At 44.2% G+C, this 21,629-nt stretch overlaps 1 protein-coding gene across 1 annotated transcript in view; it reads left to right on the forward strand.

Annotated features, from left to right (window-relative positions):
• The window catches only part of GALNT14 (polypeptide N-acetylgalactosaminyltransferase 14), a 205,675-nt gene that overhangs the window by 60,798 nt on the left and 123,248 nt on the right, over positions 1 to 21,629 (forward strand). The gene's annotated exons all lie outside the window — the stretch shown is intronic.

Consider the following 21,629-nt stretch of genomic DNA (forward strand, 5'->3'; position numbering starts at 1 on the left):
TGTGCTGGCCTGACAAGCATGAAGACGGAAGAGCTTTCTTAGCCCACAAAAGTCGTACATTGAAGAGCAACATTGCTGGCTGCTCGTCTGTGCTGTTTGGCCCTCAGAGTCCAGTGGTACCTCGGTTTACGAACTTAGTCCATTCCAGAAGTCCGTTCTTAAACCAAAACCGTTCTTAAACCGAGGCATGCTTTCCCTAATGAGGCCTCCCACCGCTGGTGCCCTTCCACTGTTCGGATTTTATTCTTAGACTGAGGTAAAGTTCGCAAACTGGGCCACTACTTCCGGTTTTGCGGAGTTTGAAAACCGAATCATTCGTAAACAGGACTGTTCTTGTACCGAATTACCACTGTACTGAGATATCATCTTCGAAAGTCATGTCTCCCACATGCTACCAACAGGTGCTTTCCCTTCTGGTAGCATGCACCATTGCTATTTCTGGTCCTGTGGATCAGGGATGGGGGCAACTTGGTCAACCTGAGGATGGCAGTCCCTTCTGGACAACCTACTATGGCCCATGTGCCAGAGGTGTGCAGGGCCAGAGTCCAAAATGGTGCAGCAATGAATTTAAATTGTACCTCTGTACAGTAGCCTAGTGCTACTTACATGCCTCTTCCATTCCTCTGCCTATTCAAGCAAGAGGCATTATTAGAGTTTTAGGAAATGTTCCAGATAGACCAGGAACATTAGAGGGGGCTACTTGAAAGGGGGCAGAGTCCTGAGGGGCAGACTCTGGGCCTGAGGTTCCCAACACCTGCTGTAGAGAAATATATTTGTTTGCACCACATGTTTCAATGCAGTTATTGACCAAGTGGCAGGTGGCCCACCTATTTATGATGTGGGTGAAGGGCACAAACCACATACATATGCTGGTTGAGCATGCAAACGGTTTGGGGAACATAATCTGCCCATCATTAGCCTAACTTCCTTCATGACCAAGTATCATAGCTGTCAACTTTTCCCTTTTCTTGCGAGGAATCCTATTCGGAATAAGGGAATTTCCCTTAAAAACAGGGAAACGTTGACAGCTATGCCAGGTATTAATGTTTTCCCAATCTGTATCATAGTTAATTTAGGGAAGAGCTTCCTCCAAACAAGATCTTTGGTGCAATGCACCATGCTAGGGGCAGGAGCTGCTGAAACAAAGGGAATATAGTAAGTACTTTATAATTTTCAGTAGGATTTCTTTATTTTGCTTCCAGTTCCCAAGTGCTCGGGGGCAAATAAAACAATACCTGTGTCAGCAAATCGGCACTGGTTGTTCCTAGGAGTGAACACCCTGAAATACCTAGTATTACCCTGTCCTTTGGAAACCTTTCATACATTGAATTTGCTGGGCCATACCTTTAAACAGGGGTGCCCTCTAGATGTTTTTTAGACTTTGACCCCCATGATCTCCAGCCAACGTGGCCAATGGTCAGTGATGATAGGACTTGTCTAGAGAGCGCCATGTTGGCTACCCCCGCTCTTAAACGGCAACATGAATGGCATGAGAAGAGATCACTCTAGCTGATAAATCTCCCTGTCTGAAGCTGGACAGGTCTGTTAAGTCTCATTCGTACAATATGACTTCCTAGAAAATGGCTGCTCTGAAGAACCACCACTTAATATGGCACTCTGGTGATCTACTGTGCATGAAATTACTGGGTGTGTTTTTATTTTAAGGAGAGGAGGCAATTTGTATTAATGCTCATGCTTATGTACATTTTATTTGTGCACATTTTTGTATTGCTGTATTGTTACCTGCAGCATGCTGTGTCGTGTGCATTGTGTTACCATTTGGTGAGACGGGTCATCATTTCCATTTTACAGATGAGAAACTGAGGCCTAGTGAGGCTGAGTCAGCACGCGCCATACCTTCTCCAGATCTGCTCTGGGGAGTTTGGGGCAGAACAGATTTAGGGGGCATGTGGGGGTGGGGGGAGTTGGGGGAGGGGAGTAGTTCTGTTGTGCTTGCATAAATCCTTGCACTGATAGGACCCATTAGTCGGATACTGCCCTATGACTTTTGTGCAAAAGGTCACACGGTGAGGCAAGACTTGTGATAAATCGGTATGTTTTATCTCTTGTCTTGCTGTTCTGGTGCTGGAAAAGCAGGCAGACCGCCCTGGCACCAGTCCTGTGGGTCATTCGTTTTTTTCTACTGTCTCTCTGCTCCAAATGGAAGTGATAGTGTAGCTTGCAAATAAACAACTGGAGAGACAGGGAAGCAGCCTCTGCTTGATTGATTCTCCTTGTAATGCACCTGGAAGGATTTCAAAGCTGCGGCCTTCTAACCTCCATGCTTCAAGGAGACTTTCTGTCAAATAATCAGAATGGCTAACATACAGTTGGAACCTGGCCAGGTAGCCATGCAATTGATCTGCATTGTAGCATTTTTCTTCATTTATTTGTGGGTCTGGTGCAGACTTGTGTGCATGGGATTGCTGTAACCTCATACAGCAGTTTAAAAGGGTATCGGGTGCACCTCTGGGTAAGTTTTTTGAGAGCATCTACTAGTCAGAATAGAAAATATTAGGCTATGTAAAGTGAGGGGAACCTTTGGCCCTCCAGATGCTGCTGTACTACAAATTCCCCATCATCCCTGGCCATTGGCTGTACTTGATGGGAGTTGTAGTCTAGCAATGCTGGATAGGCAAGGACTAATCATATTACTTGACAGAAGGCAGCTTCAATATGTTTGCATGAAGAATGACCAAGATAAAGATGGACCTCAGACCCTCGATGGGAATGGAAAGATGGGTTAGTAATCATGATCTCACTCCTTCATCCACACCAGGATGGGGCTATAATAAATGTCTGTATTGATAGATGCAAGATTTCGAATGCTCAACAGTGCCATTGCTGTTGCCATCAACAAAGACAACCACCTTGTTGCTCTTTGACATGACTTTTCCACCCTTATTGGCCAGCTTGCCAAGAGAAACAAAACAGTCCTATGGATTATCTGAGGGCTGGATTTTCCTTTGCTTAATATTAGGCATCCCCTCCTTGAGAGGCAACAGGCATGCCACTCAGTTAGTAGGAAGCTTTCTGGCAGAACCTGGTAGCCTCATTTGTTTGTGGGCAGCAGGTTGTCTCCCTTGCACGCACCAGGAATGCTGATAATGCTAAGTCCCCCTGCCCTCCTTTATTTTGCAAATCAAAATTCTGGAGAGCAGAAATCCCATTAAGCTATAAATCCCAAAACTAATGCCAGAATGCCAGATTCTCCCCTGAGCATCCTAAGATTATTTGAACTAATCAAGGCTGGTCGAGCTAAGGAAATACACCGAGGTCTCCAACACCACTTTCTGATGGCTGAAGTGTACAATTCCCTTGTATAGTCAGTGACTTCTAAACACACCCCTCTCCATCCCACCAAGCAAAAAAACAACAACTCAAAGAGGATCTGAAGTGGGGCTGGTGAGGGGTGTGGCTGAGGAGGGTGTGTGGCCTAGACATGGTCCTGAGGACCTGATAGGAAGGCTTGGAGGGCCACATTCTGCCCCCAGGCCTGAAGTTCTCAAACCCTGCCCAAACAGAAGGTAGGCAGCATAAAACAATAGTTGTGGTTGTTTGTAATTTATAGCAAACAAATGTCTTTTTCTGGTCTAAGAAGGTTTGTTTGGGGAGAATGGGATGTGCTAGATTGAAGTAACCAAGCATCACTTATCTACACGGTTACCATGAAAGTCCAGGACGGAGGAGCAGAGGAGGAGGAGAGTGTGTGCGTGTGGGCAACTGTGAGGCATAAATGGAAGGCACTGAGAGACTTTTGTGGCACCTTGTAACATCCTGTTTTCCCTTCATTTAATTGGTGGTGCTGAAAAGAGCTGGTGATCTGGCAGAACGCAGCCTCTTCATACAAAGGAACCGCAGAAGCTCTGAGACACAGAACGGATTGACATTTTCATTTGCTGTGTTGCCAATTAAGAGAGCGAGTTCTTTTTTCTTTCCTTCCTACCCCAAAACAGACATGCCATGCTTTCTTTCTCTACAGCGTTCCTAGAAGTGTTTGAGTTGCATTGCTCGTTTCCTTATTGTGAGGGTGGAGTGAGTGGGTGGGGGGTGTCGCCTTGTTCTTTTGTGGAAGGAAGATTTTTTTTTTATAAAAAAAATCCTGTCTCCCCAGGAAGACAAGTGGTGCTTGCAATAGTGTGAGTCTTTGCTAAGGCAGATGCTATGATTTTCCCAGCGTGATCTCTTATCTCCCCGCAGGGATGATTCTACACTTGTACGGAATTGTGTAATGTAGCCAAGTGTCTTTAGGTCACCTGGTGACATTCTCTCACTTGGCAAGTTCCCTACATTTCTGCAGTGAATTATGTGAGTAAGGAATGCCTCTTAGGCGAGGCAGAGAGAGGTGGATAAAAGCATTTTTCAGGTCAGGGAAGGCCCATTCTTAGGATTTGACAGGACCTACAGCTGCAACGAAAAAGCAATTCAGACTCAATTTTAAGCACTGGGTATAAAATTAATGGTGCAACACCAAGTATACATCATGTATACCTTTAGAAGACTATGTTTGAATATTCACCAGTTTTGATTTGGAAATGAAATTAGGCATTCTCACTATGAATTAAACAAGTCTGGTAGTACATTATTGGAAATCAGTGACTAGTGGCCAGACCTCTTCCTGGCTCTTGGGTGTGTGACTATAGCATGTCTCTTAAGAAGCCTGCTTTTATTTTTCATTTGCCGAGTAGAGATAGGAAGAGGCACAGGCTGTCACATTTCTCCCCTAAGTTATGCCTGCTGTATCTTCTGGGCTGTCAGTTAGGATCCTTTCAGACCTGGAACCTTGGAAGGTGACAGCCGTTGCTAGCAAGAGATCAAAGGTTTAAAATCATTTCTTGGTGTCACTACCATTTTGCATCTAATTTCTCTTCCTGGGGAGTTAGTTTGCAGGAGAACCCACAAGTGGCAGCTATTTCTGATGTGTTATGATAGCACAATAGCATTGGCCTCCCCACCAAGCTCCATCCCACCACCTCTCTCATTAGTTTATCTGATGATCAGCACAGTTGCACAGGGAGAGAAGCCATAGGCCACCTTTACATCATGTGTTTAAAACACTACGGTGCCACTCTAAGCTTCCCCCAAAGAATTCTGGGAGCTGTATTTTGTTAAGGGTGCTAAGAGTTGTTTGGAGACCCTATTCCCCTCTCACAGCTCCTTCCAACTCTACAATTCTATGGTTACTCTATGACTAAACCATTCTAAGAACTGTAGCTATGGGAGGGGAATAGTGGTCCCCCAACAACCTTGGTTGCCTGAAGGGTTGAGGTGTGCTGTGCACAAAGTCTTAACAACGAGATCATTTGAAGCGAGCAGCTCCAACTAATGAGTGTGCCTATTGCAAAGACCCATTTTCATTAATGTTTGAGAAGCACTTCTTGGGATAGACTCTACCACTGTAATAAAGACTGAGAAAACTGTGACATAGCAAAACAATATAGGAACCTTATACCAGATGAAACTGAATAACTTTATTATTTGTACCCTGCCTATCTGACTGCGTTGCCCCAGCCACTCTGGGTGGCTTACAACAGAATATAAAAACACAGTAAAACATCAAACATTAAAAACATCCCTATATAGGGCTGCCTTTGGATGTCTTCTGAAAGTCATATAGTTGTTTATCTCCTTGTCATCTGCTTTCACGGTGTTGCACAGGGTGGACGCCACTCCCAAGGAGGCCCTCAGCTTGGTTCCCTGTAACTTCACTTCTCGCAGTGAGGGAACTGCCAGAAGGAGCTAGATCTCAGTGTCTGAGCTGAATGATGGAGTTAGAGACTCTTCTTCAGGTATACCGGACTGAGGCTGTTTAGGACTTTAAAAGCCAGCACCAACATTTTGAATTGTGCTCAGAAACATACTGGGAGCCAACGTAGATCTTTTAGGACCAGTGTTATACAGTGGTACCTTGGGTTAAGAACTTAATTCGTTCTGGAGGTCCGTTCTTAACCTGAAACTGTTCTTAACCTGAGGTATCACTTTAGCTAATGGGGCCTCCTGCTGCCACCGTGCAATTTCTGTTCTCATCCTGAAGCAAAGTTCTTAACCCAAGGTACTAGTTCTGGGTTAGCGGAGTCTGTAACTTGAAGTGTCTGTAACCTGAACCATCTGTAACCTGAGGTACCACTGTATGGTCCCAGTTGCCGCTCCCAGTCACCAGTCTAGCTGCCACACTCTGCCTGCCAATATGGCTTCCCTGGGTCTCAGCCAGAGGTTCTCACACATCCGACTAATTGATCCTTTTAAACTGGCATTGGCATGTTGGTGCTTTTTGCAAACAAAACATGTTCTCCTCTCTTCGCTTGCAAAGTATTAATTGCTGCTCTCCTGCTCTGAACAACCCTGTATTGTCATATCACAATCCCCCCAACAGCAGCAAAGAAAGAGACCAAAGCCTAGCCCTAGCCACTGTGTCATTCTGAAATTGATTTTAAAATAACAACAGCATACACGGGAGACAGAGGTCAATATATTTTGGGTCCTCTTTTTTCTTCTGAGGCACAATGAAAACAAAAAAATCTACCTCTGAAGATAGGTTGACTCAGTAATGGTCTGGAAGGCTTTTGACCTCTCACAGTGGTAGAAGATTTGCCTGTCCCTGTTCTCTGTCGCCTTTACCCATTATCCAATTCAGACCTTTCTCGGAGCCAGCAAGCGACTCTCATCTGAGATGCGGTGGCTTAGAAGGGCATGCTGCCTGCCTGCTTGCAGCCAGCCATGTGTCAAGTTAATATGCTGCTGTTAACAGTTGCCCCTTCGTTCTTGGTTGGTTTGGTAGGGCAGCCGTCCCGGGAAATGATAGCGGCAGTAACTTCCAAAGCTGGGTAAAGATCTCTCCCCTCCTCCAGAAGCAATTACTAGGTGGATTATCCTTGCCCAGACAGCTGTGAAAAGATGACATCAGGTTGAGGGTGGTGCAAAAAAGAGTGTTGATGTCTAGATTCCTTCTTCCTCAGCTTACACCCAAAGTATTATTATTATTTATTGCATTTGTATACCCACAGGTCTCAGTAGGAATCTGATTATTCACTTCCTTTAGGTATGCGTGCAAAAGCTTGCATGATCTCTCTGTGAATGGGGGAATGTAGACCATGAATAAACTGCAGCCTGAATTCTATCCAGAGTTCTGCTTACTTTTAATACGCCACTTCAAGGTTTCTTTGTGTGACAGGGTAGGGCACCAGTCAAGAGTCACTAATTTTTGTATGAGGAATCTCATATTGCTTGGATACATGTAATGGGATACCCATAATCTCAGCTATATCCCTGGTGTTTCTCCTGCGCTAGGATTTTTTTGTTCTTACGGCCCTCTCACATCTGTATTTGCACAATGATTGGCTGCACAGCTGTCCATGCAGTACTTTTGAAAATTGTAGTAATTTTTTTTCCCCAGGTCAATTTTTAAAGTATCTTTTTATTAGTTTTTAACATATCATTTTCAACAATTATTAAAGATACTTTAATATCTTATATAATTTTTTTACTTCCATCAATCACATCTAAAAATTTTCCAATCTTTTCACTTAATTTACATTTCCTACTTTCACTATTACATTTAAATATCATAACTAATGTCTCTCTTCCTTCTCTTCTTTGCAATATTTCATATATTTCTCCTTACAAAACTTCTTGTAGTCCTACTAGCGTAATTTGTTGAGTACAGTTGCTCTTCAAATAGTTTGTATATTTCTTCCAATCTTCTGTAAATCTCTGGTCCCGCAGCTTTCGAATCCTTCCAGTCATTTTATCCAATTCTGCGTAGTCCATTAATTTTGTCTGCCATTCTTCTTTCATCGGTATTTCTTCTTGCTTCCATTTCTTACTACGTTAGTAAATTGAAGTCAACTAAACAGCAACTTAAAATCCAAGAGGAGGGAACATATTTAAATAGGTGTCATGCAAGAAATAGCACCAGGACCACAGTTCACTGGGACGTTCTCTTGCACAAATCCCATTGAAATGAAGGGGAGTTGCTTGTTCATTTCAGCGGAGCTTTTGCAGAATAATTTCAGAGAGGATTTTCCCGAAGGTGTCAAGGGCCAAACTGAAACATAAAGAAAGGCAACAAAGGACAGAGGTGCAGACTTATCTTGGAGTCATAGCTCAGTTGGTAGAGCAGGAAACACCTAATCTTAAGGTTGGGGGTTTGAGCCCCACTTTGGGCAAAAACATTCCTGAATTGCACGTGGATGGACTAGATGACACTTGTGGTCCCTTCTGTGCAATTATGTGATTCTGTTGTCTTCTCTTCTGCTTTCCTACTGAACTCTCTTTTCTCTGGGACTCTCCCCTCCTCCTCTAGGCATTTGTCCTTACAAATTCAGCACATTCCAGATGGTTCTGCGTGTCTTGAAATATCTACTAGTAGAAAGACTTAAACTTCTCTTTCACCACACCTGCAAGGCTTCTTTTTTTAAAAAACTACAAGGCTTTGGGCTTTCAAAGAGCAGGAATGCAAACCCCAGCTGGAGGTTTAAGCCACACTCCCAAACAGGAAAAAAGCAAACCTCTTTTATTCTGACATCTTCTTTGGGCGGCTGCTTGGACCTTGATGTCTATATGCAGAGCCACACATGTCCCCCAGCTCTGAAAGACACACACCGTGTGGAAAGGCTTATGAAAGGCACAACAAATGCCGTGTGCTGGGTTTGCCCTGCTCTGCTGCTTCTGTGAAGTTTCCAGATGTGCTTAACTTCTGAGGGATGTACTGGAGGGTTGGCAATGCCGCTGGCTGCTCTGGTCTCAGGTAAGCGTTGACTTCCTGTTTCCAATTATGGAGCCTTTTGAATTGCCCCCAGCCTTCAGGGGGGAAGCATCTTTTGGCCTCTCGCCTGCCTGCTGTTCGGTTGCCTTGCAGGAGCGCACCGAGCCATCTGAAGACGGTCTTGCACTCTCAAATTAGGCGGCAGAGGAGCTGCCTGCAGTGCTCCGGTTAATGAGGCAATCGTCAGCGACTAACGTGCGCTCTGCCATCTCCTCACACTTCAGGGAGCCCTCCCAGGCAGATGCTGAGATTTGCGGGAACAGGTGAGCAGAAGAACTCTGCTCCTTGGGATGTGATGGCATGGGAGCATGAGAGGTGATGGGGAAAGCAGAATGAAAGGCCAGACTGAACAGCCCAAAGCAGTAGAACAAGATTCAGTAAAAACTCTTGTCCAGGAACGTGGTGTCCAAAATAAGGAACCAGGAAGAGAGAGCCATAGGAACACATGAGAAGCTGTGCAGGATCAGACCAAAGGCCAGTTTTCATGGTGGCCAGCTGTGAAAAGCCTCCAAGCGGGACTTGAGTGCCATAGTCAGATCAGGAGGAGAAACATCTACAAGAGATTTTATTTACTTATTTGTTGCACTTATATCCTACCTTTATCTCACAAGGATCTCATGGTGGTGTACATGGTTCCTTTCCTCCCTCACAACAACCCTGTGAGGGAGGTTAGGCTAAGAGATAGTGACTGGCCCAAGGTCACCCAGTGAGCTTCATGGCTGAGTGGCGATTCGAACCTTGCTCTCCCAGGTCCTAGCCCAATACTCCAACCATTATGCCACACCTTCAAAAATTATCATTTTGCTGCACATTTTTGTCTGCAAACACACTGTTGCTACGTTGCAGTGCAGCCTTCCCTAACCTGGTGCCCTCCAGATATTTTGGACTACAGTTCTCATCGGCCCCCAGCCAGCACGGTGGTTGGAAGTTGTAGCCCTAAACATAGACAGTATCAATTCGCTATATTTATAGCACTTCTTAGAGACCGGGGCACAGTCCATTGTGTTTAGCTTGACCGTGCAAACCTGTGCACTGGATTACAGGTTAAAGGTTTTTCGTGTGTTTTCATAAATTTATATAATTTTGGCATTTATTCTTCACCTTGGTATGATACATCGTACTTGACGCAACTCGTACAGTACTTCCTGGGCAAAATTAAATAAGTAAAAATGATGTGCCTGTACTGAGTTGTAAAATGCCTCTTCCTGCACCCCTCCTCCTTCTCTGAATAGCTCATGAAAAAAAGTTAAATAAAAAAATACATAATAAAGATCGAAACAATGGCACTGGTTGCAATATGGCCGTCGAGGGGTGTGTGGTGTAGCACAAATGGCTGTGATTGTCCAACAACAGGAAGCATTCCCCAGTACTAGGGAAAATATATAAGATAGCCACACGGCTCTCTGCCTTACAAACATGCCACATTCAACATACACACAGACCATAGACACACATCTCTCTCTCTCTCTCTCTCTCTCTCTCTCTCTCTCTCTCTCTCTCTCTCTCACACACACACACACACACACACACACACAGTGCCGGATTTATGTATCAGCTAAACAAGCTATAGCTTAGGGCCCCAATCTTTGGGCCCCCTCAAAAAAAGTAAAGGGAAAAAACCTGGATGCACATTTCCAAAATATAAGATAGCAAACAAATAAAATAACCTACATATAGCAACAGTGTTTTGTGTTGTGTAGGTTCATATAATGTAAGTAATGGGCCCCGCCTGCTAGCCTGCTCCCTAAAATATCTCTGGTTTGCTCATTTCTGTATATGGGGTGCCTACATTCTACATGGACTGGTCACATGGCAACTTGTGCAAATGACTTTAGATACCTATTAGGTCCATAAATTTCCATATAGCATATATTCAACACAAAAAAGCGACAATTTGTTGTTAACAAAGACAGCTGGACATATAAAGGGCCCCATTACCTTCAGTAGCTTAGAGCCTCAAACCTAAATCTTGCCCTGCGCGCGCGCTCTCTCTCTCTCTCTCTCTCTCTCTCTCTCTCTCTCTCTCTCTCTCTCTCTCTTACACAACAGCAGCAGCAGCAGCAGCAGCAGCAGCAACAACAACAACAACATAACCTCCCTTTCTTTCACATTTCACAGGCGCACACACAACATAAAGATCTTCCTCCATCGCACACACATGCACCATAAATACATCTCTCCTCTCACACAAATCACACATCTGCTCCTGCTCCTCTCTCAATCACACACTATATGAATGTATCTATCACAACAAATTAAAAAGAATCCTGGTAGCAAAACAAATAAACAACAGCAATATATATATATTTATATATATAGAGAGAACAGCCTTCTTATGGAAGCTTGCCAAGCTCCTTCAGCTAAATTGGGATGTTCGGAAGATGAGAAATGTTAATCATATTATTATATTTTATGCTGCCTTTTACCATTTACATTGGAATGTGGCTATAAATATTGTCAACAAATGCCATTAATGTGCCAATAATATATCACCTGAGCCCAGCAAATACTGCCAGTCTGGAGACTGAACTGGAGGTGTGTGGGAGGTCAAGATGAAGGGTTTTCTCTAATATTTTATTGATTGATTGATTGATTACGCAAGTCACTTAGGTCCAAACAGAGAAATATATTGGAGGGATAGACCTGCATTATCTGACTGGCTGGAGCTACAGGTGGTGATGTGGCCTTATAGGCCTCTTTCCAGGTAGGGAGCAAGCAAGGAGCAGTGGATGTACTGTATAGAAAACACCCATAAGGAAATCCCCTGTGCCTGATTGCCAGCACACAAAATTCCTGGTATCTTGGTTCTCTCCTGTCAGCAGCTTGGTTTATGCTGACCTCTAAATATTCAGCTCATTATACAGTATAATGTATAAATAAAACAGAAACAGGCAGCCGTATTCTCCAGCAGGGTATAATAATCTGCTTTCTTTCCTTCTTAATTATACAGGATTTGTCTTCATGTGTCAAAAAGCAATATTATAGGCTAATTTATTGTTTTACAGAATAAGATACGTGGAGCTGTTATGCACACAGGTGTTTTCTAAGGTGCGAAGAAGTGTAGCAGAGGTAATGGGATGTTTTCGGTTAAAATGCTTGATTGAGTTGTTGATGATGTAGAGGTTAGCTTCATCTCATTTAGGGAGCCAGGTAACTTTCCCCCCTATCTCTACATTTCCACTCATCCATCTCCATGCAATCGTTCACCTGGTCGCTGACAGATGGCACTGTGAATTGCATCATGATGAGAGGTGGTGGATGGGGCAGCCCAGTGGAGCCACACTGTCATGAGCAGTCTCAAACTGTGGTCTCTGTTCTGAACCTTCTCATTATTCTGTGCATTCTTGGAGACCAGTGGGGAGGGGAGCTTGTCGCAATCAAAGAGGCAGAGTCCCTGGATTCTTCAGCAGCCTCCTGACCCCCCTGTTCTCTGCCTCAGCCTTGGAGTCTGAACTGCTCTCTGTCACCAGCTCTTCCTGCTCACTAAACCCTGTTGCCTCTTCAGCATCGGCACCTCCTCCCAAACATCTCCCTTCAGTGTCCCCACCACCAACCCCCTGGCTCTGAGACTTCCTCCTCTGGGGTTGGTGCCTCTCACCACTCCTCTGTATCCAGCCAGTCCCTGACAGGTGGGATCCAAATAAATATATGACAGTAATATATTGGTAGTAGGTCGGACTGTGATGCAGTAGTGGATCACATTCCAGTTGCTGAAGGCCAGTGCTCTAGACATCAGTTATGCCTGGAGGACCACAAAACCAGTGGCATAGCGTGGGTTGTCAGCACCCGGGGCAAGGCAAGTAATTTGCACCCCCTAACCCGTGGATTTGCGCCCCCTAACCCTAACCCCCAGATGTTGCGCCCGGTGCTGCCGGCCCCCCCTGCACCCCTCATGCTATGCCACTGCACAAAACGCTGGGTGTGTGTTTGTGTGTAAGCTAACAGCCAGATGCCACAAATAAGGAATGCTGGGAATAGAGGCAGAGTAAGCCATCCTAATTGAATGAGTGCAACTTATTTCCTATGCCCCCCCCACTACCCGTATTCCAAGACATTGCCCAGAAGAAACAGTGAGGAGTAATGTGAATTAACATTTTGACCTTGGGCTGACCCTGTGCAAATTGGGACTCTTGAAGTAGCATCCATCCAGCTCCTGGTGATTGCTGCTTAGCCCATTGTGAGCTTAGTGCTGCCTTGCTTTTTCCCCCTTGAGGAAAGTCTGGAAATGAAATGCAGCCTTTTGTCAAAGGAAAGAATTTGTCATCTTTACATCCTCGGGCCGCAGCCTCTCCTGCTCCAGATTGCATATAAATCCCCCCATTTTGATGGCTAGCCTTGGCCATCCATTAAAAAATTAAAGCTTTCTTGCCCTTGCTGCAGGAGCATCAATAATCCCTCAGGGCTTTTTTCCATTTCTCCACACTGCCATTGGGAGCTTTGCATATTTATAAAACTGGAAAGGGCTTCAGATGCTATATATTGTTTACTGCAGGTGCTGATAGAAGATATGCAAAGAGCAGGTCGCTGCCAAACTCAGTTTAGAACAGTCCCTTCTGGCTCAGCGAAGAGAAACCCTTTTTCTGTCTCTTCCGGGACCCCAAGCGCTTCAGGATTCCTACTCTGAAGCAAGATGTTAGTTCAGGAAATGGAGTGTATGGTCTTAAAGTCTGCTTTGTAATTCCTGATAGGGTGGTGCAGCAGATTTGGATGAATCCTGGGCCGCTTTGTACAGATTTGGAGCTTTTCAGAGCCAAGGTGATCAAACCAAAAAGGGGGTCTCTGGAGCAATTTGGGATGCTTCAGAGATTTGCACACTGAAAGAACACTGCAGACAGCGTCTGCTAAAACAGAAATGTTGCTACTCAAGTTTGTGATATAAGGTGAATGCCAGCGTCCAGAGAGGAGGGAGGGAGGGTTATTTTGTGACAGACATACCCAGCTTCTAATGAGAGGGAATGACTTTTCAGTTACATCCCTCCCTTTGAGTAAGGGATGCTGAAGTAATGTTTATATTACGCTTGTCTGTTCTGTGTTTTTTGCTAATTGTGTGTGAAGACCCCCAAACCCCCTCCAAAATAAACCACACAGGGCACAGAATATTTGTTTGAGATTTATGGCATTAATTTGGCCACAAGTTTATTGATTACAGCATGTGAGTGGTTGCTTAGGCCTTGGTTCGGACTACCTGAACCTTCACCGGCAGGAACAGGACTGACAACTGGAGTCTCCAGAGGTCAGTAAGGGAAAACATACTGGGGGCGCACGGAGGTGGATTTCTGCCTCTTAGTTCACCCCAGATGCTCCCAGGAACTCTGGCATGGCCCTACCCCTGAGAGGGGATCGGACAGAGCAAATTGAGCCCCTGGATTCCTTTAACGGAATTCCCTAGCAGCAGCAGCAGCAAAAATGAGGGGCAGGCACAGCCAGTCCATAATCCCCTCCACCAAATAATGAACCAATGCCTAACTGCCAACCTTACAAAGTTGTGATGATTTGCTACATGGTAGGCAAAAACCAAATGGCACCAGCCAATCAGCCAAGTGGCAAAATTCCTAGCGGGCCCCTGCTCCCAAAACAGACGATGCCTACACAGGCATAGCAAGGTCAAAAACACAACCTTAAGTTATAGGGAGGGAGGGAGATCCACTGCACAATGTGAAAGAGAAAGTACTTTGCCTCGTGCTGCCCCTTAAATAGCCCCTTAGTTGCCAATCAAACCCCAAACGATAGAAATTTCCCCCCAGCAACAAAGGGGCAACCAAGGAGGTGTGGAGGACATCCAAACTGGCCTGCCCCAGCAACAAGAAGGCAGTTGGGTGATCTCACCGCAACACGTGGCTCTCCATGATTTGAGGACACCATTTCTGCTAGTGGCGATTGCTTAGAGAATACTGAATGATCAGGTCCTTCTTCCTCTTTGCCCCACATGCCAACTCATCCTCTCCTGTCTGATCAGCTTTGCACTTAGTTTCTGTGACTTTAGGTGCCAACTGAGCAGAACACAAGTCTGAAGCTTTTCCTCTCCGTCCATCTTACTCCCTAGCTCCTGAATCCAACCTTTTTTGGTTACTATCCTAAGGACCCCTTTATAATGTATGCCGTTTTTATACCAAAATCATTACCCACAAATCCACAGGGAGGGAAACAAATTCCTTTTAGTGTTGGCCCCCTCCCAACGGTGCCTAGCACTAAACATCCTGTATCCGTCCTTCTGAAATTTGTCAAGTTTGTTACCTGTGATGTACAGTGGTACCTCGGGTTAAGTGCTTAATTCGTTCCGGAGGTCTGTTCTTAACCTGAAACTGTTCTTAACCTGAAGCACCACTTTAGCTAATGGGGCCTCCTGCTGCCGCCGCACCGCCGCAGCCCGATTTCTGTTCCTATTCTGAAGCAAAGTTCTTAACCTGAAGCACTATTTCTGGGTTAGCGGAGTGTGTAACCTGAAGCGTATGTAACCCGAGGTACCACTGTATATTATTTTCATACAGCTTGCCCACAAAACAACAGGGGAGATTATGATTCTTCTTTTAATCACCACAGCGGTTTCTTTTTCAGGAAAAGCTTCTGAGATTTGGCAGGATTCACCTCAGAAAAGACTACTGTGTATGAAAATGTCATCCGATTCCCCAAATGGGATGAAATTTTAATGGCCCCCACCTCAAAAACTCGTGGATCTATTTGTAATTTGGCATCCTTATGTAGGGGCACCTCCCACTTGCATACTATTTTCATACAAATTGCCCATAAAACAATAGAGATGAAATGAATCCTTTTTTAACCACCCCAAAACAGATAATGCCTGCCGTTGAAGGAAAACCACTGCAGTTTATCCTTCTGAAATACAGAATTCATCATGCCTGCAAATTTAATCCAATCATGATAAATATTTTTTAAAAGACACAGCCCTCCCCCTTTAAAAACACTTTAAAAGGCTCCCAGCACAGACCCACAAATCCCTGAACCTGTTTATCTGTCATTTTCCAGGCTTCATCAACTCAGGAGGAACAATAGTGCCTGGACATTTGAACCATCTTTTTCCAAGGGTGGAGGGAAGCTTTTTAATTTTATTTTAAACACCTCCAAATTAGTGAATGGAGAAGGCACAGAGCTGCATTTTTCTAAATCAGGATTCATATTTGGACCCAAACTGACCTAGGCTACTCTGAAGTGTTTTAGACCGAATAGCACTGTTTTCTGTAGCGCCAGACTGGGGTCTGAACGGACTCTTGTGACTTGTGTATCCTCCTTCTTCCTGACACTATGAAGCGTACGTTACTTATTGCCTCATTGGATCTCTGTGTTATTACACAAAGAAATAATTACACAACTAAACTACTGAGGAGGCTTTGGGTGAGGGGTCAGCAAGTTTGGATCAAATCTGGTCTCTTAGAGTCTACCGTCTACTCCCTCACTGTGAACCCAGAGACAAGAGTATAGAGGATTTTTATTTCTCTATTCACTCTTACTGTGCAGGTAGCCCAAAGAGACACACTCTGTTACATTTATATACATTTTCTTCACTCATGGAACTCAAGGTGGCATTCAAGTGATCCCTAGGAGGCCCCCCATCTAGGCACTAACCAAACCTAGGCCTATACGGCTTCAGTAAAATGGCTTCTTCATGTGCCCTTAGATTAAACTGGGCAGGAGATAGAAGGTGTGGCAATAGGACTTAATGGCACATCCTCAGAGAGTTTCAAGTTGGGACACTGAGCTACAACCTCTTCCTTCCTTTCCTGTACTTCCCTAGTACAGTTAATTGCTGATCAAGTGTCAGACCGAACAAGAGTAAACACATTTGATCCAGTTAGTGCCAAATCACTGACAATTACTGCCTAAAAGAAGAGTATTTATGTTCATTTACCTTCTCTAATTCCTGACTTTCTGCTCCTTTATCAAGTGCCATCCTTTGCCTTGCATGTCCTACTTATATTTCAATACCTCCAGGGACTGAGTGACTTTTGTGTAGCCCATGATATACTGCTGGTGCTAAATGAACGTTTGGTGACATTAGTGATACTAGCAGAAGTATTGATTGCTGGCTGCCAGCAGCACTATTAAATCCTGCTATTCCAGGTCGTTCTGTTCCTTTGTCTTTCGAACCAGGGATAAGATCCATGCCCCTATCACAAACCAAATTGTGGACTATAATGAGTGGATTTTCACAAGTACCATTGTATACTTACCGTATTTTTCGCTCTATAAGACGCACCAGACCACAAGACGCACCTAGTTTTTGGAGGAGGAAAGCAAGAAAAAAAATATTCTGAATCTCAGAAGCCAGAACAGCAAGAGGGATCGCTGCGCAGTGAAAGCAGCAATCCCTCTTGCTGTTCTGGCTTCTGGGATAGCTGTGCAGCCTGCATTCACTCCATAAGACGCACACACATTTCCCCTTACTTTTTAGGAGGGGAAAAAGTGAGTCTTATAGAGCAAAAAATACGGTAGTTTATATTTAGTATTCATGGTAGTGAAATCTTGGAGATAAAGTCCAGAGCTGTCGCAAGCGCACAATTGATTTTTTTATTTTGTTGTCTCACCTGTGACTTAAATGTGAAAGAAGCAACTTTTTTTGGCTTTACTTGACCACCTGGAGGCTGATCAGGTAAATGACTGTTTCAGAAGCATAGCAGTAGTAATGAATACTTGAGTTCTTTCCGCCTTTTTTTCTGGACGCAAGTTATAAATTTCTCAATTCTATGTTATGCTTTTTCTGACATGTTCTTTGCAGGACCCGGCGACAGAGCAGACTTGCTCTAATTTGATGTTGGTGTTAATATTTCATTTTGAAAAAAGCTTCTTCTGCTTCTCTGCAAAGTCAAGGTCAGGAATGATTTCCAATGCGCAGTTCATTGTGTCAGACCATCAACCTTCCCCAAACTTAAACTCAGATGCCAACTCTCCCATATGGTGACACATTAGAGCTATCTCTGGCATCCATTGCCTTGCTGTTAGTTGGATTTCTCCGCTAATTTGCTCTGCTGCTGCCTTGCCAGCCCTGAGGCCGCTTTATGGACACCACATGTACTCTTGCACAGCCCTCCAAGTTGGAGATTATAAATGAAATCCCCCGAAGGTTTAAATGGCTAATTGCTATACAGAGAAACAGTAACCTGGAGTTAGACTCATTAGAGGAGTGCCAAACCATCAGAGCAGAAGGGACATGATAAAGTGAAGGTGGAAGCCAGCTTTAAGTATTTTGTGTGCAGTTTCTGTCATTGAGTCTTGGAGTTGGGAGACCAACGTGGGCAGATAATTTGCCTCCCTAGAAAAGCATTCAGACATGAGCTTAACACTGATGCTCTGGCTGAGTTCAAATGGATTAAGTGCTTTACCATTAAAGAGTATAAATGAAGAGAAAATACTTGCACCAGTTTTTCTAACCCAGTGAAGGATCTGGCCCATTGCTGTGACTCCTCAGATTTCATAAAAATGTAATGCCTTAGCCTATTCTAGTGCCTTTGGGATGGTTAAGAGCAATGGGAGGATAAGATTTGTGATGCTCTCATTATTCCTTCAAGTTTTTGCCCATAGCAACAAGGATGGCAACGCAGTCTCTTCTTTGTTTTTCCCCTCAAATGAAAGCTGAGGTGTGTGCATTGGGATGAGTTGTCCTGCAAGTTTTGTACAACGGTGGGAGACTAATCTCCTTTGAGATTTATTATCACACTATAAATGTGATAAATAAATCTCAAGGGAGATTAGCCTCCCACAGGTACAAAACCTGCAGGACAACACATCCTAATGTACATAGAAATATAAATCCTTTTTCCCCAAGTTGTTTTTTTTATTTTAATCAATAATCATTTGCATCTGAATATAGAGAAAAACAACAGAGAAACAAAACAAAGGGCACTTAAGCGTATGACATATTGTTGCCTCCCTTTATATCAATGCAAATAAATTATATAGATATTTCTTCCACATATGCTCCAGGACATAATAAATAAAGACACCTCTCTGTAAATCTGTTACTTTGCCTATTCTTCTCTGTCTTATACATAATTCTTTAGGTAGAAAGTAGACTATTAACCAGATGTAGGTTCATCACCTTAACCCCGGATTTAACGAACTCCTTGCAAATGAAAAATCAGAATGCATTTTAACTGTATAAAATGATACTATCACCAGAAATTCTTTCCTCTTTTGATCTATTGTGCATTAATGTTTGAAAACTCAGATGGTGCAGTACAAATGGCTGTTAAAAAAAAGTCAGGAGTCAACTTGCAGTTAACTAAGATCACCTGACTTGGTAAAGGACCTGGCTATCCTGCTGCCCAGGCTTCCTGAAACTCAGCCCTCCAGATGTTTTTGAGACTACAATTCCCATAATCCCAGACCACTGATCCTGCTAGCTAGGGATCATGGGAGTTGTAGGCCAAAAGCATCTAGAAGGCTGAGTTTGAGGAAGCCTGCTGTTGCCTGTGTTGAATTAAGACTCAACTGTCAGGCTGCATCCACACTGTACATTGAAAGCAATTGATTTCCCCCTCTCCCCAAGAATCCTGGGAACTATAGTTTACTTCTCACAGAGCAACAATGCCCAGTATCCTTAACAAACTGCAGTTCCCCAGATTCTCTGAGGGGAGTCATGTGCTTTAAATGTATGGTGTGTGTGTTGCTCCAGTCCAGTCAGCTTCTGTATGTGGACTGGGGATGGGGCTACCTTTTGCCTCAGGTGGCCAAATGCCTGGGCCCTCTACCTAGTGCTATTTTTCTAGAAAAAGAGGTGCCTCAGCTCACCATGAATGCCTCCCTCATTCTCTTATAATGACAATGGTGCCCACCTGAGAGTTGCCGGAACTGAGTTCAGCTAAAAAAAAAGCCCTGCCTCTACCACATGTCAGTCACGGCCTAGCACACTGACAGGCACTGACAGGCTGTGGTAACCATATCTCTGTGCTGAATCTTTGTGTGTGGAACAAAAAGCCCTCATATAATTTATGTGTTGTCCATGCAGTCCATGTGGGAGTAAGCTGACAATCTCCAGCTAGCTGCCTGTTTGGCTGCTTCCTTCATTTTATGAATATCCTGGCATCCGTGATTGGAGGGGGGGGGTGAGAGAAGGTGGGCTGCATCTGCGCTGTTTGAAGCTCTATGATCCTTTCAAATGGCACAAGTGCCTTGGATGTTAACAGCTCCACAGTTGAGGCCAGCACGGTGGAAGATATTTAAATCTCATTTGCACAAAGTGCCTGGTTGCGATTCTTGCTGAAAGATTATCACCTGCCTCCAGTATTATTGAATACACACACACACACACACACACACACACACACACACACAAACATGTTGCAGGGAGGGCAGGCAGGTAAAACCACACACAGACAGCCCACAAACAGACTCTCTCCCTCATAATGGAGGCACTTGCCCAGGGAAGTTGCAGCAAGGCAGTAAAACACCTCAGGTTATCTCATTCCCCAGAGAGGATCTATGCCAGATGGCCAGGCTATATGGTGGTTTGATGAGGCTCTCGTTTTGCTGAAATGGTGTTTATGTCCATTTTGCTATGGCTCAGTCATACCAATTAGGACTGATGTGACCAAGGTAGAACAGAGTGCGCTTTTGTGGGGACATTACAAAGGCATAGAAGGGAGAGATAACAGACGACGGTCAACTTTGTACAACACTAAACATGTTAGGTCAATAAAAGATGAACCTTTTTAACGTTTAGTTCAACAAAAGGTGGTGTATGTGTGTGAATATGTCCCTCATCGTTAGCCTGATATTCTTTTGGGGACAACTTTCCTCCTCTTGTGCTAAGGGTGCTCATGTGTCCTTTCATTGAATGGTTGTCAAAGGACAGTCTCTGAGTCTTCTGTTTAAAGGACTCCAAGCCCACATCAGCACCATACATTTAAAGTACTACTAAGCCACTTTAACAGTCTCCCAAAGAACCCTGGGAACTGTAGCTTGTGTTTCCCCCCAAAGGACTAAAGAACAGGGCTTTTTCCCGCTGGAACTTGCCAGAACTCAGTTCCAGGTGGGCACCATTGCCATTATAAGAGAACAAGGGAGATGTTCATGGTGAGTTGCGGTGAGTTCTATTTTTCTAGAAATATAGCACTGCTAAAGAGTGACACTTTGCAGAGATATTTGGGTTGCCATATCTCTTCTTTTTCCAGGACACATCCTCTTTTTCATGGGTGCGTAAAAGGAGTCATTATAGCGACCCATAGTTAAAAGTAGAAGTCGGCAAATGTGTCCTCTTTTCTGCTCTTTAGAATATTAATCCCTCTTTAAGAAGAACTCTGGTAATTGTAGCTCCTTGAGGAGAACAGGGGCTTTCTAACAACTCTCAGCATCCTTAACAAGCTAAAGTTCCTAGGATATTTGGGAGAAGCCTTGCCTGCTAAAGTGGTATAATAGTGCTTTAAATGTGTCATGCAGATGTGACCCAAGCCTGGATCAAGAAGTTTAAGAAGGGAAAGCAGGGGTCTTGAAATTGCCCATGAACAGTGAGAACCTGGACTGTGGACTGAGCAAGCATGTAGCTCCCCTCGCCATAGTCTTATTACCTCACTATGGTGAGAAGTTATTATCTTTCTATTTCAAATTATTGTACGGTATATTTGCATTTCTACATACAAGTTAGCATACTTTTTGCAAATATGTAGCCTCTTCTGTCCTTTTTTGGGGTGATGCTTATATTTTCTGCGCAGTCCAGATGCAGATGGCTTCTTGAAAAACCCATATACGACCTATTCATATAGGGCTTTGCCTTTATTCCTTCACTGTGACAATATATTGGTTGACTGAACTTCTTGCCTGCCCCCCCCCTCTCTCTCGCCTTCTCAGCATGATTTAGACTCTAACATTTGGTTTCTGTCAGCCCGGCTGACATGATACAGTACGTCACCGAGAA

This window comes from Podarcis melisellensis (genome assembly GCF_964234715.1).
Source record: "Podarcis melisellensis genome assembly, chromosome: 3".
Lineage (NCBI taxonomy): Eukaryota > Metazoa > Chordata > Lepidosauria > Squamata > Lacertidae > Podarcis > Podarcis melisellensis.